The sequence below is a fragment of the Bubalus bubalis genome, chromosome 15 (assembly GCF_019923935.1).
Source record: "Bubalus bubalis isolate 160015118507 breed Murrah chromosome 15, NDDB_SH_1, whole genome shotgun sequence".
Lineage (NCBI taxonomy): Eukaryota > Metazoa > Chordata > Mammalia > Artiodactyla > Bovidae > Bubalus > Bubalus bubalis.
Window position 1 is genome coordinate 4,411,158 of NC_059171.1, and position 23,972 is coordinate 4,435,129.

Genomic DNA, 23,972 nt, shown 5'->3' on the forward strand with positions numbered 1-23,972 from the left:
TTGTTGTTCAGTCACTCAGTCATGTCCCACTCATTGTGACCCCCCTGGACTGCAGCATGCCAGGCTTGCCTATCCTTCACTATCTCCCAGAGTTTTCTGAAATTCTTGTGATGCCATCCAAACAGCTCATCCTCTGTCATCCCCTTCTCCTCCCGCCTTAAATCTTTCCCAGCATCAGGGTCTTTCCCAAAGAGTTAGATCTTCGCATGAGGTGGCCAAAGTATCGGAGCTTCAACTTCAACATCAGTCCTTCCAATGAACATTCAGGACTGATCTCCTTTAGGATGGACTGGTTGGATCTCCTTGCAGTCCAAGAGACTCTCAAGAGTCTTCTCCAACACCACAGTTCAAAAGTATCAATTCTTTGGTGTTCAGACTTCTTTAGGGTCCAACTCTCGCCATGGGTACATGACTACTGGAAAAACCATAGCTTTGACTAGATGGACCTTTGTTGGCAAAGTGATGTCTCTGCTTTTTAATATGCTGTCTAAGTTTGTCATAGCTTTCCTCCCTAGGAGTAAGTGTCTTTTAATTTCATGGCTGCAGTCACCCTCTGCAGTGATTCTGGAGACCAAGGAAATAAAGTCTGTCACTGTTTCCATTTTTTCCCCCATCTACTTGCTATGAAGTGATGGGACTGGATGCCATGATCTTAGCTTTTTGAATGTTGGATTTTAAGCCAGCTTTTTCACTCTCCTCTTTCACCTTCATCAAGAGGTTCCTTAGTTCCTCTTCACTTTCTGCCATAAGGTTATTGATATTTCTCCTGAGAATCTTGATTCCAACTTGTGCTTCATCCAGCCCATCATTTCACATGAAGTACTCTGCGTATAAGTTAAATAAGCAGGGTGACAATATACAGCCTTAATGTACTCCTTTCCCAGTTTGGTAATCTGTTGTTCCATGTCCACTTCTAACTGTTTCTTCCTGAACTGCATACAGATTTATCAGGAGGCAGGTCAGGTGGGCTGGTATACCCATCTCTTGAAGAATTTTCCAGTTTGTTGTGATCCACACAGTCAAAGGGGCTTTGGCAGAGTCAATGAAGCAGAAGTATATGTTTTCCTGGAATTCTCTTGCTTTTTCTATATCCAACAAATGGTGGCAATTTGATCTCTGATTCCTCTGCCTTTTCTAAATATAATTCGTACATCTGGAAGTTCTCAGTTCACATGCTGTTAAAGCCTGGCTTGGAGGATTTTGAGCATTACCTCACTAGCATGCAACATGAGTGCAGTTGTGCGGTAGTTTAAACATTCGTTGGCATTGTCCTTCTTTGAGATTGGAAAGAAAACTGACCTTTTCCAGTCTTGTGGCCACTGCTGAGTTTTCCCAATTTGATGGCATGATGAATGCAACATATTAACAGCATCATCTATTGGTATTTGAAATACCTCAGCTGGAATTCCATCACCTCCACTACCTTAGTTCATAGTAATGCTTCCTAAGGCCCACTTGACTTCACATTCCAGGATGTCTGGCTCTAGGTGAGTGATCACACCATCATCGTGATTATCGGGGTCGTAAAGATATTTTTTTGTACAGTTCTTCTGTGTATTCTTGCCACCTCTTCTTAATATCTTCTGCTTCTGTTAGGTCCATATCATTTCTGTCCTTCATTGAGCCCATCTTTGCATCAAATGTTCCCTTGGTATCTCTCATTTTCTTGAAGAGATCTCTAGTCTTTCCCGTTCTATTTTTTTCCTCCATTTCTTCGCATTATTCACTTAGGAAGGCTTTTTCATCTCTCCTTGCTATTCTTTGCAACTCGGCATTCAGATAGGTATATCTCTCCTTTTCTCCTTTGCCTTTCACGTCTCTTCTTTTCTTAGCTATTTGTAAGGCCTCCTCATACAACCATTTTGCCTTTTCACATTTCTTTTTCTTGGAGATGGTTTGGATCACTGCTTCCTGTATGATGTTATGAACATCCACATCGTTCAGGCACTCTATCAGATCTAATCTCTTGAATCTATTTGTCACTTCCACTGTATAATCTTTACGGATTTGATTTAGGTCCTACCTGAATGGTCTAGTGGTTTTCCCTACTGTCTCAATTTAAGTCAGAATTTTGCAATAAGGAATTCATGATCTTACTTACAGTCAGCTCCCAGTCTTGTTTTTGTTGACTGTATAGAGCTTCTCCATCTTCAGCTGCAAAGAAAATAATCAATCCGATTTCAGTATTGACCATCTGGTGATGTCCATGTCTAGAGTCGTGTGTTGTGTTGTTGGAAGTGGGTGTTTGCTATGACCAGTGCATTCTCTTGCAAAACTCTGGTAGCCTTTGCCCTGCTTCATTCTGTACTCCAAGGCCAAACTGGCCTGTTACTCCAGGTATCTCTTAACTTCGTACTTTTGCATTCTAGTTCCCTTTGATGAAAAGGACATCTTTTTTTTGGTGTTAGTTCTAGAAGGTCTTGTAGGTCTTCATAGAACTATTCAACTTCAGCTTATTTGGCGTTAATGGTTGGGGCATAGACTTGGATTACTGTCATATTGAATGGTTTTCTTTGGAAATAAACAGAGTTCATTCTGTCGTTTTTGAGACCGCACCCAAGTACGCATTTCAGGCTCTTTTGCTGACACTGAGGGCTACTCCATTTCTTCTAATGGAGTTTGATTAGAGTGGGATTTTTGCCCACAATAGTAGATATAATGGCCATCTGAATTAAATTTTCCCTTTCTTGTCCTTTTTAGTTCATTGATTCCTAAGATGTCAGTGTTCACTTCCAATTTACCTTGATTCATGGACCTAACATTCCAGGTTTCTATGCAGTATTGTTCTTTACAGCATCAGATTTTACTTTCACCACCAGATACATCCACAACTGGATGTCTTTTCTGGTTTGACTCAGCCTCTTCATTCCTTCTGGAGCTATTTCTACACTCTTCTCCAGTAGCATATTGGGCACCTATGGATCTGGGGAGTTCCTCTTTCAATGTCATATCTCTTTGCCTTTCTACTGTTCCTGGGATTCTCAAGGAAGGAATGCCAAAGTGGTTTATTTTATGATTTGTAGTAGTAAAAATTCTTACAGTTTTAAAGGAGAATATAACCTATAAAGAATCAAATATTCTGAAGAGAAATCCTTATTGGCATAAAGTACAGCAAAATGTTGGTGGTATATCTATATCAAGGAGCATTGGTAGGGATCTGGCCTAACCTTTTCATTTTCACTTAAACAACCCTTAAGAGCCTTCAAAAGATAGCTTGGAGCTGTGTTCTTGCCTTTGTTCTCTGAAAATTAGCCTATCTCCTTTTCAGCCACTCACAGCTTCGTTTCTCAGACTATAAAGTAAAAGGGTCAGAACTAGATGAGTTCTAAGGTCCTTTTCACACCTAATATCTATATGATATTCCTCTAGTAAAATCTAATAAAAATCTCTCATGACTCTACCTAACAAGTGGTAGAAGGTTAATATTTGCTGACTAGTGCATGTCATGTACTGCACATATTTTATATATATTATTTAATTTTCACAGCAATTCTGCAATGTAGATGTTGCTACTCTTATCTTGCAGATCAAGAACCTGATATGCCATTTCTTAGAAATCTTCCCTAGGTCATGCTACTGGTAGATATGGTTCAGTTCAGTTCAGTCACTCAGTCATATGTGACTCTTTGCAGTCCCATGGACTGCAGCATGCCAGGCCTCCCTGTCCATCACTAACTCCTGGAGCTTGCTCAAACTCATGTCCATCAAGTCGGTAAATAATGGCGCCAGCTATTAAGCTCATGATTTCTGATGCCATGCCCTGACTTCTTTCCAACAGATCATGCAGCCTCTTTGTTACAAAGAATGTGTTTCTTTCACCTCTATTTCCTCGAAAAAACAAGTAAAATCCTTCTCTTTTCTACAGAGATATTAACTAATTCCTTTAATCTTTCCTAATATACTTGAATCTGAGTCAGTTTAACATTCCAGTCTTTCTCCTCTACATGCCCCGATTTAGGGTCATTGCTTATGGTCTCAATTTCAGATGGATGGAGTAGAACACACTTACTTAGACTAGACTGTATCGTTCTATATAGACTTCTGTTTGGTTAAGTAAAATTCAAATGATTTGGAGAAGATGTCAAGATTAAACTCATGGAAATTTTGATTCTTTAAAAACAGCCACTTTTGGGGGAAAAAAAAAAGTTCCACTGCTAAGCTATATATTCCACTTCATGTACTTTTGCCATTGCTTTTTGTAATCTAAGTGCTGACTCTGCATCTCTGTTAAATCCCCTTTGGTTAGACTTAGCCAATTGTTCCGCACTGTTGAGATCGCCTATCATGCAATTTATATGGCCCTGTCCCAGACACGTATCTTCATTCTGTCAGGGTCCACATCCAAAGAACTAATGTAAGTGGTGAGCGAGGCCCCTTTCTCCTGATATCATTTGAATAAAAGAGAATTGAGTTATGCATATCAAAGTCGATTATATTCTGATATACTGTAGCATGAAGAGCCCTCAAAAGATAGCTTGGAGCTGTGTTCTTGCCTTTGTTCTCTGAAAACTAGCCTTTCTCCTTTTCAGCCACTCACAGCTTCGTTTCTCGGACTATAAAGTAAAAGGGTCAGAACTAGATGAGTTCTAAGGTCTTTTTCACGCCTAATGCCACAGGGTTCTGTAAGGTATGACGATCAGCAATCTGAAAAGACACACTTGAAATATATCATAATTGCTTTTTCATTTTGGCCGTGTTCTTTTATTTAATTTAATAAACATTTTTATATAAAAAGAGAAAGCTACAGGACTTATCAAATGTTGGTAATTGGTCATAAAGCAGTATTGATATTAAAACTCAGAGATGAAGTCATCAACAAACGCCAAATGATGCTTTCTGTACCTTGTTAGAGGTAAAGGACGATGTTTAAGAAACCGAGAAGTGCAAATAATTTGTAATCAGATAGATTTTTAAATGTATGCATAGAGTTGCAGCTAATGCAGAATTTTTGAAATGTCATAATTTCAATTATTATCAGAAAAAGCTGCCAATGGCTTTTCTTCTCATCAAAGAACTTCCACTGTCTGTGCAATGATGTTAATTTCGCATTTTCCCTGTTCTTGGAATGTTTCGGTTTTCTTTTGAGAATAGAAGCTTATGACAAGAAACAAATGTCTTTTTAACTGTTATTTCTCTAAGTTATGTTGAATTGTGAATTCAGAAGACTTAGAAGCAGAAGTTTATTTAAATCTGATATTTTGTATACAGAACATTAGAGGGGAAATGCTTATTTATCCTAGTTTCATCTGTTTACACAAAAGAAGGCTGAGACGTTCTGAAATTGCAAGAAAAACGAGAACAGAGGGAACAAAAGAGCGTGAACATGCAGTTCAGAAATCCTTTTTATTCACATGCCCCCATTCTTACGTAAGCTTAATAATAATAATACCTTACTTTATGCAGACCAACTGTGATTTCACAGTCATTATTCATCGGTTCACCGCAGAACACGACCAAGGTGGTATTATGTGCCTTGCTCCATAGATGAGAAAACTAAGTTTCCAAGACAATAAAGGATTTTCCCAAAGAAAGGTAACAAGATTAGGAACTGAACTCTGGTTTTCAGCCTTCAAGTCTAAAGATCTTGCCCCTTGATCACAACTCCCTGTGTTTACTTACCTTCTACCATATAAACAATACAAATTCTGAAGCACAGAGATTTCTGCCCACAAAAACCAATAATCAATTATGTTTCTGTTCCATAAATATCTTGCCAGCAGGTGACAGAGGAAAGCCTGTAGACTCTACTTAGCATGAGAACAAGATTTGCCACTGATCTGTGTTCTTACAGGGCACAGGTTTTGCGTTTCAAGTTCTTTACCTAACATAATAGCTGTACCATTTTTCTTAATAATATAAAATGGAATAATTGAGATGAAAGCACAGTTCATTGAGGGAATATAGTAGCAGCTTGAAAAAGGGTGGTTTCTACTTTGCTACTCTTTGCATCTTCGGGTCTCTTTCTTCATCTGTAAAATGAAAGAGCTAGAATAATTACATTTGTTCATTCATTCTTTCATACAAGACATATTCATTCTGTGTCTACTGCGGTCTAGGCACTGAGGTAGCTGCTCTTCTGGACAAATGATCCAGAAAATGCAAAGGCCGCAGGGCAAGGAGAGGGCATAATGAAATAAAAGGAAACCATCTTTATGGTCATGAGTAACCTCTGATTTATCTTTGTGCCCTAAACTACTGTGTCTCTACGTCTATTTCCTCTACTGGGGATGTCAGTGATCTGCCATTAGATTTTTTTTTCTTCGCTTCTGTCCATTTTATCTGCGTCGTCAACCACAAAGTAGTATTTACAATGGAATATTCATGGAGGCATTGCTTTGATTTGTTACTTCTAACAGGATTCTCAGTTTAGCCAACCTTCACTAAGCATATCATGTGCTAGAATATCACGGTACACAGAGATGCTATTCTTAAAAAGCACAGTAAGGTTTCAGTATATTAATATCATGTATATAAGTTAGATACACCCATAGCATACATGAAGGACACATATAGTTCTATGAGGAAATACATGGGAGAATTACAGATTCTGCCTGGTGGACAGGAAGTGAAAAGCCTGGTTGACAATTAGGCCAACTTCTGAAGAAGCAGGCACTCACTCCACAAAGGACTTGAGGACAGGCATGCCAGGCAGAGAACACGTGGGGACAGTCACAGAGATGAAGATGGCATCTCGTGCCAAGAACTGGGATACACCTCTTGGATCACCAGGCTGTGGAGGCTCAGTCATCCCTCTATGACTGCTAATCAGACAAAGGAATCTGGCTCTTATTCTGCCAGCGACAAGGAGCCATTTGAAAATGATGAGTGACTGGAAATGGGGTGTTAGGATGAGTGTGAGTTACAGATATGTCCCAGGTTTCTAGCTTAGGCAACTGGGGGAAATGGGGGGTGATCACTTGATTCCACTAAAGCAATAAGAAAGGCATGATGAGCAGCAGAAAGCTCAGGTCTGCTGCTGCTGCTACTAAGTCACGTCGGTCATGTCCGACTCTGTGCAACCCCATAGACCGCAGCCCACCAGGCTCCACTGTCCCTGGGATTCTCCAGGCAAGAATACTGGAGTGGGTTGCCATTTCCTTATCCAAGTTCAGGTCTGGGATTGGGGAAAAGAAGTAAAAAATAAAATTATTTCAGTCTTGCCCATGAATTCATAGACAGACAATTCATTAAAATAACACTTATAATAAAAATGAGGCTATTTGTAAATGAAATGTAATTAATCATTTGCGAACACTCCATAAATATTAGAGCTAGTCCTAATGATGAATAGCAAATCCATTCTCTAGGAAGAATGTTGTCACTTTTCATAAATTGCTGCTTCACATGTGCTATGCACAATACAAAGTATCTATGGTGCTCTGAAATAATCACTCTCCCCCAGGAAGTGAGTTTCCCAGCATGCCAAGTTCCAATTACTGCTAACAATTGCTAAATGAGAAAAACTGTATGATGGTTTTGCGTCTGCTTGTAAAGGAGACAGAGCTTTCCCTTCTGATGTGAGTAAAGCTGACAACTAGAGAACAAAGATATTATTTATCAAAGCTGAAGAGCACAGGTTTTTAACACCCAGAGGAAGCTCTCTGGGTCACAAGGAGCACAGCTCAGTAAGACACATAAGGCATCAAGTGTCTTCCACTCATTGCATGGATATTACTAAGGATCATTCCTAAATATGGCTTTGTTGCTATTATAAACTTGTTTTTCATAGCAACCTTTCCACCCCACAGAGATGACCATGGAAATCAAGATTGCCACTTCAAGTGCCATTAAGACTCCTTAAGATGGTCACAGAGTAACCTATAGTATTACCATCTCACGATCACCAAAGTTAGAGGTGAAAGCCATGAATGCGGGTTACTAAAGGAAAATCAATGATCAAAATCTTTCAAAGTGTGGGCCGAGCAAGGTGACTCTGCAGCAGAGTATCTGTGGTGACTTGTTTCCCACTTGACCTATTGAGTTCTACTGCCGTTCCTCACGGTGACTCTGGCACATCACAGCAAAGAGGGACCCTCGGGGATCCACAGTGTCCCGCAGAACCTTAACAATAGAAAGGAAAGCAACAGAAGCTAATTTCAGCTAATGCTAAGCCCCAAAATCAATATGAAGCAAGAGCGTCTGGGTATCTCCACTGTATTGATTTGCTCTGTGTACTAAAAAGATGTTTACCAGTTAGCTATTGATCATTTGTTTTATGTCTTCTTGTATAAGGTCAAGGATAATCCACATTCACTTTCAGAAGCTCAGTCCTTCCAGCGTCAGTACCCCCATTTACACTGGTTGCTGCTGCTAAGTCGCTTCAGTCGTGTCCAACTCTGTGCGACCCCAGAGACGGCAGCCCACCAGGCTCCCCCGTCCCTGGGACTCTCCAGGCAAGAACACTGGAGTGGGTCGCCATTTCCTTTTCCAATGCATGAAAGTGAAAAGTGAAAGTGAAGTCACTCAGTCGTGTCTGACTCTTCACGACCCCATGGACTGCAGCCCACCAGGCTCCTCCATCCATGGGATTTTCCAGGCAAGAGTACTGGAGTGGGGTGCCATTGCCTTCTCCACTTTACACTGGTAAAGGCGTCTATTTCACCTGCCAAGTCTGGTGAACCCCCTCAGAAATGGGCTCTGGGGCTTTTAAATGGACTGTACGGAGAACAGGGAAATGTATTCCTACCCCCTATACTAATGCATCCTGTCCTGAAATGGATACAGGCCCAGCCTTGATATGCCTATAAGCTTCAGTCTGAAAGCAAGTTGTCGCCAGGGCTGTGTAGAAGTCATTATCTCTCAAATCACTCTCTCTCTTTTTTTCTTGCTTCTAATCCAATTTCCCTGGGCAACCAACTTACTACCACGGAAAAGTGCAGTTGCCAATATCTGTGAGAGAAAATACGCACCAGTGTCTACTTCTAAAACTCAAAGCTGAACATCCATATATCTGGGTAACTGAGGGCGACTTCTCTTCAATTCACGCTTCCCAAGCAAACATAAAATGCTTTTGAGCCAGAATAGGTTCCAAACACTTACTTTGTGGTTGCTTCAAAATTGTGCACGTGTTTGATGAAGAGAGTTTTTAGGTGGCCTGGATCCTAAAACTGGCAGGGCATAATCACCAGTAATTCAACTAAACTAAAATCACCAGTAATTCAAAGTGGAGCTCTTATTCTTTAGTATTTTCAGCTTCATAAAGGAAGAGGAAAAGTTTTCTGAAAGATAATATGTGTTTAAAGAGCCTGGAACTCTGATAGATGTTGTCTGTATCTTAACTATTCTCATTATTATGATAATTTTTTTTAAAGTTCTATAACAAAGTATTTTAAGAAGCTATTTAAAATGAGCTGTGAGCTATGATAATGTTGCTAAAATTCACAGTTAACTAAACAGGTTAACATTTCCTTTAACTGCCTAAAGAGGAGACTTAAAAATAAACGATTATGCTTACTTATAGTATATAGCTCATATTTCAACATGAAGCAAATATAATTTATAAACCTTTTAATGTAAAATGTTTAAAGAAATGCTGACACAATACCCATTAAAATAGTTCTGCTGCAGGCAATTCTCTGCTAGGTTAAAGGATGACCTATTTGCAGTCTTCTGTTATGTTCTTAATGCATAAATATCCATGAATAAATTCTTGCTTATAGAAAAAAAACATGGTACTGGTACAAAGAAGCTGAATAGTACAGTTCCTTGATGCAGAAAATTCATCTTTAAAACTTTTTGAAAGACTATGGTTGTATTAGTTTGATTTGAGGCAACTTATGATAAAATCAAAGGAAGCAAAAATCATACAATCAATTTTAAGAAGTAAAAGCCAAGAACGAGGTAGAAGTTGGGAGTGTTGTGGGGGGGGGGGGCTGGAAAATTGTACTTAGAAGATGTGTACAATAATAAGATATTAAAAGTGGGCATCAGATTTAGCTATGAGATTCCTAGCAGTCAACCCAAAAGGGAATGCATGATAATCTATTAATCATCTATTAAAGAGAGTCCTCCAATCCGTGACAAGAAATTGATTTTTTTCCCTAACTCTCTCTTCTGAGAGGATTACTATTGCACATGAAATCCTCTAAACAGCATAACAGATACAACCCTCAGTAATAGTTATGCAACACACACACACTATTTTTAGACTAATGGGAGTTTTCTCATCAAGTCTTTCAACAAAAATCAAGGATAAACGGCAGTGCAACAAGCCACACAGTCTTCCTTTCTGCTTCTCCCAAAGCAATTTACTATCCTGTAATGACCGCATGAAACTCAAAAAGAGCGATGTCCCAAGATGGCTAGATCTGTAGACCAGCACTGTTCAGATCAGTCACACGGCTGCCTGATGGGAGGAGGTGAAAGCAAGAGTGAGCTGCCCAGCCCCAGAGATGGAAAGAGAAATGACCGCGCCTGGATGTTTATGATCTTCACACGAGGGCCTCTGACCTCCTCTTCTGGAACTGGGAGAAGCGGGAAAGGAGTGATAGACCTAGCATGGGAGGGAAGGGCCGAAATGTCACCCCATCCCCAGAACTGGCCTGTGTGAGGAAGACGCACAACTCTTTTCTTCCAGCTGGCAATTTCACTGTGCTTTAGAATCTCCTGCACGTCATGAAATAGTTGTTTTCTTTCATTTGTAAAAACAAGCTTTTCTGTTGAACAAAAGCCTCCTGAGAAACAGAACTCAGGTGCCATTGCCTTTGTGTGATGTATTCTCTGTGTCTCACTCTGTGTTTTCATGCTTTGCATGATGAGATATCGAGAGTTAGAGCACCAGCAGTCATCAGGGAGGTGCTCTCTGCCGGAGTGGAACTTGCTTTTGGACTTTTTCTTCCAAAAGACACTGCCCTGGCTTGGTCACAAGATGGAGTGTATTCACTATCAGTACTGATTTCTTAATTTATTCCCATTTGTAACATTCTGGGATCTCGCTGTTTACTTTCTAAGCCAGAGAGTAAAGTAAGGCATAGGTTCTTCATTAGCAGGTTTATGCTTTTATTCCTTCATACTCTACCCAGTATCTTAAAATATTTGTATCTTTTGATTTAGTAACTCCATTTCCAGAAGTATGTCTAAGTGAATAATCCCAAACATCTGAAAACATAAAAAAGTGAAATTATTCCCAAGATGTTTTTTGTGGTTGTATTTATAATACTGAATAATCTGACTCAACCCAAGTATTATGCAGTAATTATATGACACATCCACTAGATAGAATGCTCACAAGGTATTCAAGTAACAAGGGAAGAGGTGTGAGAGTTGAATTAAAAAAATATATGGACAGCATATATAATAGCATCTAATTATATAAACTATGGATTATAGACACAGAAAAACAAAATTACTCACAAATGAAACAAATATATGAAGAGAAAAAATAGAGATCAAAATATTAGCTGTAATTGTCTTTGGACAGTGAGAATATGGATAGTATTTTTATTGCAACTTTAATACCTAATGCAAATATCTTTAATGAGAATTTTATAACCAAAGAGAGAGAGAGAGATTTTAAAAGCAGATTTTACCAGCAGTGGATGATAAGCACAAAAGCACACAAGCAAGTAAGCATGAGGACTTTTGTACTCAGTACTGTGTGAAACCAGTTCAACACATATGGCCCTTCATCTTTAAAGCCAGACTCTCAGTCACTGTGGTTGTTAGAAAAGTTAATTTTCTAAAAGGGCAACGTCATTAACATTTGTCTTAGAGTTCAGCTCAGGCCAGCAGCCCCACGTGGAGAGGGGGTCCCTGCCTGGGCTAAACGCAGGGTCAGGAGCTCACAGTGCAGAGAGGAGTAGGGTGCAGGCAGGGATGCAGCTGAAGTCAGCCGATCTTCAAAAACAAAAAAGTCAAAATTTATGAGCCCTTCAAGTGGTGCAATAAAATCGCTAATCAGGGATGCACGGGGAGGGCAGTTCTGACTGCAAATTAGTGAGCCAGTAAGGAGGCAAGCGGTGACTGACACTAACCGGCCCGTTGCATTGAACTCTGTTTCAGCCACTTTGCCCCCGATGCTGTCGCTGCTGCTTGGAAAGGGCACAGTGCAGCGAGCTGCAACGAGCAACCGAGTAGATCCGAATAAGGCACAGGTGACAGCCTCAGTGCACAGCGTACGGTCCATGGCAGAGAGAGGGGGCAGAGGTTCTGTGTTCCTGACTCTGCACAGAGAAAACCTATCACTGCAGGACAGCCAGTCATAATGAGTCTGGAGACGGTCAACGTGTTAGATATCGTTTTAGGAAAATAATACACCAACCAACAGCTATTTTTGAAAAGGAAGCAGAAGGAAAATATGGATGATCGTGTGTAAAACAGCATTTTGAGTTGGATTGCCTAGCAACTGTTAGAGGTTCCTTACTAAAACTATCCACAATATCAGGGTGAAGGCATTTCTAGAAGAACTTAAGTAGAATTGGAATGTCTAATTTCTTGATTTGCTGAAGACTTTGTTTTTCCCATTTGTTTTACTGCTTATTACCTAAGCTCAATATAGCATAGCTCACGTTTAGAGGGTTGAGAAAAGAAATATCACACAACCAATATTTTAAAATAAGAACTAAATCAAGTGTAAAAAAAGTTGAAGTGTGGCATGAAAAAACCCATAAAGATAGTATGAAAGAAATAAGTAATACCAGGCATTCATTTTTAACTGAAAAACCAGGTATATTATTAATGCTGAAGAAATAAAACTCAAGAAAGAATGGCTTTGTGTACAGATGAGAATAATGTGTGCAGGCAGTTATCAGACAGACATTCTATACTCAGCCTGGCCAGAGACAGTTGTCTTCCAGTAGCCAAGCTGTGAGCACTGACCATAGATCCTGTTCCAGAACAAAGCCCCAGTCCTGGGATACTGACCAAAAAAGGATGAGAAGGTAGCAGGGCAGCCCACTCAGCTGCTTTCCACGAGGGATCTTGAGATGGCACCACTGGAACTTCAGATCAGATCAGATCAGTCACTCAGTTGTGTCCGACTCTTTGTGACCCCATGAATCGCAGCATGCCAGGCCTCCCTGTCCGTCACCAACTCCCAGAGTTCACCCAAACTCATGTGCATCGAGTCGGTGATGCCATCCAGCCATCTCATCCTCTGTCATCCCCTTCTCCTCCTGCCCCCAATCCCTCCCAGCATCAGGGTCTTTTCCAATGAGTGAATTATTCACATGAGATGGCCAAAGTATTGGAGTTTCAGCTTCAGCATCAGTCTTTCCAATGAACATCCAAGACTGATCTCCTTTAAAATGGACTGGTTGGATTTCCTTGCAGTCCAAGGGACTCTCAAGAGTCTTCCCCAACACCACAGTTCAAAAACATCAATTCTTCAGAGCTCAGCTTTCTTCACAGTCCAACTCTCACATCCATACATGACCCCTGGAAAAACCATAGCCTTGACTAGCCTCTCTGCTTTTTAATATGCTATCTAGGTTGGTCATAACTTTCCTTTCAAGGAGTAAGCATCTTTTAATTTCATGGCTGCAATCACCATCTGCAGTGATTTTGGAGCCCAAAAGCATAAAATCTGACACTGTTTCCACTGTTTCCCCATCTATTTCCCATGAAGTGGTGGGACCTGGTGCCATGATCTTCATTTTCTGAATGTTGAGATTTAAGCCAACTTTTTCACTCTCCACTTTCACTTTCATCAAGAGGCTCTCTAGTTCCTCTTCACTTTCTGCCATAAGGGTGGTGTCATCTGCATACCTGAGGTTATTGATATGTCTCCTGGCAATCTTGATTCCAGCTTGTGCTTCTTCCAGCCCAGCATTTCTCATGATGTACTCTGCATGTAAGTTAAATAAGCAGGGTGACAATATACAGCCTTGACGTACTCCTTTTCCTATTTGGAACCAGTCTGTTGTTCTATGTCCAGTTCTAACTGTTGCTTCCTGACCTGCATATAGGTTTCTCAAGAGGCAGGTCAGGTGGTCTGGTATTCCCATCTCTTTCAGAATTTTCCACAGTTTATTGTGATCCACACAGTCAAAGGTTTTGGCATAGTCAATAAAGCCAAACCTATTAGGAGCCAAAAGAGAAACCTATTAAGAGCTGGAACCTATTAGGAGCCAAAAGAGAAACCAAATGCTAGAGACAACTCAAACTGATAGAGACAGAGGGGCGGGGGTTAGAGATAAAGGACGAAATAGGAATTTTACATGGGGTCTGTCTCAAGAGTATACAGCAGAATGATGGAGACCTGGAGAAGGATCTCTGATCCCAGAAATTTTAAATGGTTCACACAGACTCCAAGCTGGAAGAACGACTTATCTCTAAGCCTCTGTAAACAGGGCTAGCTCAGAGATTGACCAAATTCAGCCCATATTAGAGACTCTTAACGGATCTAGTGGAGGAGAAGAAAACACAGATTCACTGATACAATCATTCATGAAATCATTATTATACAACTGGCTGAACTTGGTTCTGGGAATTGAGAGCACCAGCTGTTAACTAATTAGGCTTCTTATCCCTGTCCTTGCCTTCCAGCATGATGTAAGTGATGATAAACAAAACTAAACAATTAAATTAACCATAAGTTAGAAGGTAGGAGGTATGAAAGAAAATGCAAAGCAAGGAAAGAGGGATAAAGGAGTAGAAAGGGGAGAAGTGTTGTGATTTGAAATAAGGCTTTCCATGAAGACATAGCTGGGAAGGTAACATTTGAGTGAAGACTTGAAGGAGGTGATGAGCATGTGAGGATTTACCTGGAAGAAAAGCATCCTGGCCAGACGGATCAGCAGCACAAAGGCCCTAAAGCAGAAGCATGCCCATGTGTTTGAGAGAAAGCAAGGAGGCAGATTTTCTCCAAGCAAATGGTAGAGATCTAATGGGAGCACCAAGTCATGTAAAGCCTTATGAAAGTGAAGTGAAAGTTGCTCATTTGTGTCCAACTCTTTGTGACCCCATGGACTATACAGTCCATGGAATTCTCCAACCAGTATACTGGAGAGGGTAGCCTTTCCCTTCTCCAGGGGATCTCCCAATCCAGGGATCAAACCCAGGTCTCCCGCATTGCAGGTGGATTCTTTAATCTGAGGCACAAGGGAAGCCCAAGAATACTAGAGTGGGTAGCCTATCCCTTCTCCAGGGAATCTTTCTGACCCAGGAATTGAACCAAGGTCTCCTGCATTGCAGACGGATTCTTTACCAACTGAGCTGTCAAGGAAGCCCTTAGAACCTTATAGACCATTGCAATTATTTGGCTTTTACTCTGAGTGAAATGGAAGGTCTTTGGAAGGTTTTAAGCAAAGTAGTACCATAAGAGGACTTCAGTTTTAAAGGACCATCTTAGCTTTGTGCTAGGAATAGGTTATGAAAGGTCAGGGAGGAACATGGGAAAACAGGCAGGAGATTGTGGAGACTCAGATAAAACAGTAGCATCTGAGATGAAACCCATAGTTATGTTATGGTTATATTTTGAAAGTAGAGCCAAGAGACTTACTGACAGATTGAATGTGGACTGCTAGGGAATGTACAGAGTCAAGGATATTATTGCCCACTGCTATGGAAAATTTACTGGCTTAAAAAATGTATTATTTGTCATACCCAGGAATCTAAGTTGGGTTCAGTTGAGTGCTTCTGCTCTGTGTGGTGTCCAAGAAGGCTTCTTCACTGACATATCTGGTATCTCAGCTGGAGCCGCCTAGAACAAACCACTGGGCTGGCTGAGCATCTTGTTCTACATGGTCTTTCCATGTGATGAGCTCAGAATTTATCACACCACTGTGGGCTCAAGGTAATCAGAGTTTCACTTAGAGACTGAGTTCAAGAAGGAAGAAGATGCTGCCTATCCTTGTAAAATCCAGGTTGGAAGTGGCACAATGTCACATCTGTCAAGTATTCGGTTCACTGAAGCAAGTCACAAAGCTAGTCCATATACAAGTTGAGGGGTATAGATTTCATCTCTTGATGGGTGGATGGAAGGAACTGGTGATGGTCAGGCTATCTACTATAGATGTTTTCAAGATTTTTTGACTGAGCATCCGAACATGTGAAGTTGCAATTAAATGAGGTAAGAAATTCTCAGAGCAGAGGTCAGAGAATGCCAAGGTAGGTGGTAGAGATTAGGAGTGCAGCTTTTAGACATACTAAAGTTAAGATATCTTTTAGACATCCAACTGACGATGTCAAGTAAACAGTTCGATATCCCATCTGGAGTTCAGGTAGAGGGCTGGGCTGGGCATCCACATCTGTCAGTCATCAGTATGTAGATGGCACTCAAAGCCATGAGGCTGGATGGAAACAAACACCAAAAGTGTAATTAAAGATGGACAAGAGGAGAATTCCAAGGACCTGGCTCTAAAACACACTAATATTTTAAGTCAAGAACAGGCAAAGGAGACTTGAAAGAAACAACCAAGGAGATGGTTACACTAAGTGGTATGAAACCCAGAGAAGAAAATGTTTTCAGGAAGAAGTAGTCAACTGGGTCAGTGCTCTCCAAAGGCCATATTAACTAATAACTCACCAGTGGACTCAGCATTCTGGAGAGTGTTGGAATATTTTACAAAACTGTATCCATCAGGTCTGGGGTCATGGTCAGATCCTGCAGAAGGAGAAACCCAGGAGGGGCTGGAACCTAGAACCATAAAGCCATGCTCTTGTGAGACAGCCACAGCGGTAGAGTTAGAGGGACACTAACACAGATCCTTGCCCTGAAACACAGCCTCACCAGCTGGGTGGAATTTTCAACACAGTCCAGGAAGAGGTAATACTGAGTAGCCCAGGTAGACAATTCGCACAACAGTTGTAACCAGTTGTGACCACATGGCACAGATGTGTGCCAGTTGTGACCACGGAGTTCATCAAAGTCTGATATTAAGAGCCAGAATTTTTTTTTTTTAAACCAGCTGGTTGAGAAATTGTGTCTGAAAGAACCCAAGTCTTCCAAGACAAGAACTCAGCCAGGAGACTATCAGCTGGACAAGTGTGTTACTGGGAAGAGCAGGGGCTGAGTTAAGCCACACACGTAAACATGAGCTGTTTCCAAGCCTGGATCGGACATTAGCTGCAACTTAGGCTGAAGAAGCCTCACATGTTTTATGAAGAGAGAGCAGAGGAGAGGGGTGAGGTTGCACCTGGGACCAAAATGGGAGTGAGAATGTGGGGCACAGGTGAGCAGTGGAGACTGGAGGAAGGCAGAGGGGCTGTGTGTGGGCAGGAGAGGCTTGTGAGGACAAAAGTGGACACACATCTCGGCCAACTGGGGCAGCCCCGCAAACCCGTGTGTTATTGTCATTTAGCACCATTCACACTCTGAACAACTCATTATGACTGGCGATCAGAAGACCGCACAGAAGTGTATTGGCTCTGATAGGTTCCCTTAAAATAGAGGGAAAAAGATAATGACGTTAGAATTCTGCAAAGCGTGGGACTGAGGATTGAGATAGGAAGCTGGGTGGCTCTGTGACTGATTACCTGCCTTCCTGTCTGTGCTCTGGGCCGTTGCACAGTTTCCCTGCAGGATTTAACAGCTATTAGTGAGTAACTAAATAAGACAATGGAAAGAGACAGCTGAGCAACCACTTGCGAGCTTTTCTTGAATTTAACTTCCCTTCACTACGTAGGGTTGGAACTGAGAGGAGCAAATCTTCCAATGCAAAAGTAAGGGAGTTTGAAGGTCTCTCTTCTCAGAAAATCATTTTTCTTATTTCACTAGAAACATTCAGAGCTGCATGCCTTCCTCTGCAATGTGAGGGGTGACGAGGTTGATTCTGGAATCAGAGCAGAGCAGTGTTTGGACACTTTGCTAAACATTGCAGGACTGTTGGAGAAAGCACTTCAAGTCTCCCAGGGGAACCTGCCAATGGTTGATGGCCTTTCTTACCAGGAGATTCCTCTCCATTCTTTACCTCTGTCCCTCTTGCCGTGGCTCAAGCCTCTCGGTACAGCTAGGAAAGCACATTATGCCTGTCCAAGGGAGATGAGCCCTGCGGATTCAATTTCCAAGGTGGCAAAAGTCATCACTGTGAGTGTCAAAGCTGCCCCTGAGATTCTTGGTTGACACCACAGCGATTCATCAGCTTGTCCCTGGGGTCAGCCACACAGATGGTGGTGAATGTGAATAGAATGTGCCAAGGAGCCTGAGACCCCTAAGCAGAGATTTCAACTGGGCGTGAAAGCCCTCGAAAAAAGTTTCACAGGAAATAAGAAGGAAAGCTTTATGTTTTGTTTTTAAACTCCCAGAGAAAAGGAATCCATTGTAGGCAAATTCCACCAGAGGATTGGAGGAGCCTGGCTGGCTACAGCTTTAAGGTGAATTTGATAGTTGGTAAAGAATCCGCCTGCAATGCAGGAGACCCTGGTTCAGTTCCTGGGTCAGGAAGATCTGTGGAAAAGAGACAGGTTACCCACTCCAGCATTCTTGGGCTTCCCTGGTGGCTCAGCTGGTAAAGAATCCACCCACAATGCGGGAGACTTGGGTTCAATCCCTGGGTTGGGAAGATCCCCTGGAGAAGGGAAAGGCTACCCACTCCAGGATTCTGACCTGGAGAGTAAGCAAGAGGACCTTAGAATGATGAAAATGACATGTGGATGTGTTTAGATTACAAATGACTAATGATGAAATGTAACTGTTGTTCAGTTGCTAAGCTGTGCCCGAATCTTTACAACCCCGTGGACTGCAACACACCAGGCTCCTCCACTAACTCCTAGAGTTTGCTCAAATTCATGTCCATTGATTCGGTGATGCTATCTAACCATCTCATCCTCTGCCACCCCCTTCTCCTCTTGCCTGCAAACATTCCTATCATCAGGTCTTTTGACTTCTCCCATTAAGTGGCCAAAGTTTTGGAGCTTCAGCTTCAGCATCAGTCCCTCCGATGAATATTGAAAGTTGATTTTCTTTAGGATTGACTGGTTTGATATCCTTGCAGTCCAAGGGACTCTCAAGAGTCTTCTCCAACAGCACAATTTTAAAGCATCAATTTTTTGTGCTTAGCCTTCTAATTGGTCCAAATCTCACATCTATACATGACTACTGGAAAAACCATAGCCTTGTTAGACGGACCTCTGTGCGAATACGTTTTTGTTTTTTAATACGCCAACTGGGTTTGTCATTGCTTTCCTTCCAAGGGGCAAGCATCTTTTAATTTCATGGCTGCAGTCACTGTCTGCAGTGATTTTGGAGCCCAAGAAAATAGAATCTGTAACTGCTTCCACTTTTTTCCCTTCTATTTGCCATGAAGTGATGGGACTGGATGCCATTATCATATCTCTTTCACCTTCATGAAGAGGCTTTTCAGTTCCTCTTCACTTTCTGCCATTAGAGTGGTATCATCTGTATATCTGAGGTTGTGGATATTTCTCCCAGCACTCTTGATTCCAACTTGTGATTGATCCAGCCTGGCATTTTGCATGATATACTCTGCATAGAAATAAAATAAGCAAGGAGCCAATATACAGCCCTGCCATACTCTTTTCTCAGTCAGTTTTTCCATGTCCAATTCTGTTTCTTCTTGACCTGCATACATGTTTCTCAGGAGACAAGTCAGATGGTCTGGTTCTCCCGTCTCTTTTCCACAGTCTGTTGTGATCCACACAGTCAAAGGCTTTAGTGTAATCAATGAAGCAGAAGTAGATGTTTTTTTCTGAAATTCTCTCGCTGTCTCCATGATCTAAAAATGTTGGTAATCTGACCTCTGGTTCCTCTGCCTCTTTGAAACCCAGCTTGTACATCTGGAAGTTCTTGGCTCATATACTATTGAAGCCTTGCTTGAAGGATTTTGCTCAGTTACCTTGCTAACATGTGAAATAAGTGCAATTGTATGGCAGTTTAAACATTCTTTGGCTTTGTCTCTCTTTGGTATTGGAATGAAAACTGACCTTTCCAGTCCTGTGCCCACTGCTGAGTTTTCCAAATTTGCTGACATTGAGTGCAGCACTTTCACAGCATCATCTTTTAGGATTTTAAACAGCTCAGCTGGAATTCCATAACCTCTACTGGCTTTGTTCATAGTAATGCTTCCTAAGGCCCACTTGACATCACACTCCAGGATGTCTAGATTTAGGTAAATGGCCATGCCATCATGGTTCCTGGATCATTAAGACCTTTTTAATATAATTCTTCTGTGTATTCCTGTCACCTCTTCCTAATCTCTTCTGCTTCTGTTAAGACATTTAGCATTTCTGTCCTTTATTGTGCCCATCTTTGCATGAAATGTTCCCTTGATATCTCCAATTTTCTCGAAGAGCTCTCTAGTCTTTCCCATTCTATTGTTTTCCTCTATTTCTTTGTATTGTCCATTTAAAAAAGCTTTCCTATCTCTCCTTGGTATTCCTTGGAATTCTGCATTCAGTTGGGTATATCTTTCCCCTTCTCCCTTGCTTTTCACTTCTTTCCTTTCCTCAGCCCTTTGTAAGGCCACCTCAGACAGCTACTTTGCCTTCTTGCATTTCTTTTTCTTTGGAATGGTTTTGGTCACTGCCTCCTACACAGTGTTATGAGCTTCCATCCATAGTTCTTCAGGTGCTCTGTCTACCATATCTAATCCCTTGAATCCATTCATTACCTGCACTGTATAATCATAATAGATTTGATTTAGGTCATATCTGAATGGTCTAGTGGTTTTCCCTACTTTCTTCAGTTTAAACCTGAATTTTTCAATACAGAGCTCATTACCTGAGCCACAGTCAGCTCCAGATCTTGTTTTTGCTGACTGTATAGAGTTTCTTCATCTTTGACTGCAAAGAACATAATCAGTCTGATTTCAGTATTGATCATCTGGTGATGTCCATGTGTAGATTTTTCTCTAATATTGTTGGAAGAGGGTGTTTGCTATGACCAGCATGTTCTCTTGATAAAACTCTGTTACCTTTGGCCTTCTTCATTTTGTGCTCCAAGGCCAAACTTGCCTGCTACTCCAGCTACCTCTAATCTTCCTACTTTTGCATTTCAGTCCCCTATGAGGAAAAGGACACCTTTTTTTGGTGTTGGTTCTGGAAGGTTTTGTAGGTCTTCATAAAACCAGTCAACTTTAGCTTCTTTGGCATCAGTAGTTGGGGTATAGACTTGGATTTCTGTGATGTTGAATGATGTGCCTTGGAAATGAACCGAGATCATTCTGTCATTTATGAGGTTGCACCCAAGTACTGCATTTCAGACTCTTTTGTTGACTGGGAGGGCTACTTCATTTCTTCTAAGGGATTCTTGCCCACAGCAGTAGATATAATGGTTATCTGAATTAAATTCACCCATTCCTGTCCATTTTAGTTCACTGATTCCTAAGATGTCAAAGTTCAATCTTGCCATCTCTTGATTGATTACGTCCAATTTACCTTGATTCATAGACCTGACAGTCCAAGTTCCTACACAATATTGTTCTTTACAGAATAAGACTTTACTTTCACCACTAGACTCATCCACAACTGAGCATCGTTTCTGCTTTGGCCCAGTCACTTCATTGTCTCTGTAGCTATTAGTAATTGCCCTCCACTCATCCCCAGAAGCATATTAGACACCTTCTGACTATAGAACATAAAGATGTTCATGGGGTTCTCCTGGCAAGAATACTGGAGTGAGTTGCCATTTCCTCCTCCAGTGGACCATGATTAGTCAGAACCCTTCACTATGACCCATCCTTCTTGGGTGGCCCTGCATGGCATGCCTCATAGCTTCATAGCTTCGTTGAATTATCCAAGCCCCTTCACCACTAGCAGGCTGTGATCCATGAAGGGGGATGAAATGTAGACTACATTTTAAGTATCAAAATAAGATTCCTGTAATCCTTCAGAAGGTAATTAAGCTATTTATAAAGTAACGTATCAAATTATTCCATAAGTAAGGAACAATTGGTTAACAAGTATTAACTTGCAGTGGCTTGGTCCACTCTGTGTCCCATGTGGGACATGTGGGACACAGAGAGACCAGAGGTCTAACCAGCAGAGCGTTTACTGTGTCCTCTCCCATTTCTTAGAGGATGGAGCAGAGGCTCAGATACAGACGTGGGAGACAGGCCTGAAACTGAATTCAGCCTCTATAAAATTTCTGTGTGAATTTGAGCAAATTAGTTAACATTTCTGAACTTCAATTTTCTCATCCGCTCTTGTCAAAGTTAAATGTGTCAGAGAGCCCAGCGTAGGTTCTGGCACATTGTTAGCTCTGCCTCTGGTGATCATTATTACTCTCCCCCGGGGGCTTGTGGAGAAAATGATGGAACAGATAGGAATCAAGCACACCATTCTCTACATAAAACCTTTGCACCCATGTTTGTCTTTAAAACACTATTTGAAATGTAGAGGAAGATCAGTCTTTTTTTAAGAAAAAAAAGTATGCAATGAAATAAAAGCCTTTCATCCCTTTAATAGAGTAATTAATTCATTCATTAAAAATTATATGTCAAATGTCACTAGATTTTAGTACTAGCTTTGACCTATAAATAGACTCTGATCTATATTTAAGAATGAAGTCCTCCTCCATTTCTCCTCCTTTCTTAGCTTAGCACATGTGGGCTACTTCAAGAGAGAAACCTTCCCTTTTTGAATTTACTCCTATCCCACAGAACTGACTGAAGGCTGGTGAGAGATCCAGAAACAGATTTGCTCCCTCAGCCCACGTGGTGGGCCATCAGCTCTGTGTTGGGTGTCATGCCAGTTACAGAGGAGTGCCAATGGCCACAGTTCTCCTGCCCTCTTTGAACTCTGCATTGACCTCTGGAAGCCTGCTAGTGATCCCAAATATTCTCCCCGAACCCTTTTTTCCCATTCTACACACTCCCTCTGGGGACCGTCATTATCTCCTATGATGTCACATCCTAACTCTGTGTTGATGACATGACGCTTGAATCTATTTCCTCAGATGAGTTCCAGGCCTGCGTTTCCATCTATTGCCTCCAGCACATCTCACCAACATAGCCCAACATATATAACTGCTACAACAATTTATTCCCAAACCTGGGCTCCCTGTAAGTGCTGTATTTAGTTATTTATCTAATTATCTCAACATCCATTAAGAGTTAGATGCATTATTACCTCCATTTTGCAGATGAGATCATTGAGGCACAAAGAAAAGCACCTTATTTTTTCAAGATCGCACAATCAGAAGGTGGCAGAGTCAGGACTAGAGTCTGGCAGTCTGATTATGCAAATTGCATCCTTTGGTTCATCCATCTGAAATATCAGTCATGTGTGGGTTATCATTGCTAGAGAGGATAGATTAAATAGTGGTAAAGAATTGCTGTTGCTTCAAAATTTTAACTACAAGATCATATAAATATAGTAATGAATCATATTTATGTCTCTTTAGTTTATAAAAGATTACTAGTTTTATAATCCTCCTCCAAGAGCCAACAATCCTTTTAATCCTACCTCAAGAACCAAGGTAGTTGAAGTCATTTCTGCAAAAACCCAGTAAATGCCAAAGCACATGGATTTGAGGAAGAAGAGGCCGCCCAACAGTGCTGTTGGCTCAGCGTGGCTGGAATACAGCATCTGAAGTGGTAGCAGACAAAGGCAGGGGAGGCATCCTAGAACCAGACTGTGAATCAACTTTAGTTATACTAAAGAACTGGGACCTTATTCTGTAGGCAAATAATGGAAGTAGGGGTCAAGGAGCCAGGCACAGAAAATTCATTTGACCAAATCATTTACTAAGACAGTCTTAATGAGGAGCTTGGAAAATATACCTACAGTTTGTAATACATCATGATTAAGTGTTACAGGGGCCTATGGGAACAGTTATGAAGCACTTTTAACCACCCTATGGTGCCTTATAAAGGAATAGTTCCCAGAAGCACTCAGATATTTGCAATGAAAGGAATTACATGATAGCACTTGTATTGTAGAGAGTTTCACCAGTAGATACAGCAATTCCAAAGAAATACAGAATAAGGGGCGGGGGCAGTCACTGAGGACATTATTTTATTAGCCCACGTAAAAGTTGATGATCACTAGAACTGTAATAATAACTGACAGGGAAAAACAGAATGAAGAGGACTTTTGGAAATAAGAGCAGAACTAGGAGAATCTACTGAAAGTGA

The 23,972-nt window shown here is 41.2% G+C and overlaps 1 protein-coding gene across 6 annotated transcripts in view; it reads left to right on the forward strand.

Annotated features, from left to right (window-relative positions):
• RALYL (RALY RNA binding protein like) overlaps positions 1 to 23,972 on the forward strand; it is an 829,045-nt gene that overhangs the window by 654,363 nt on the left and 150,710 nt on the right. The gene's annotated exons all lie outside the window — the stretch shown is intronic.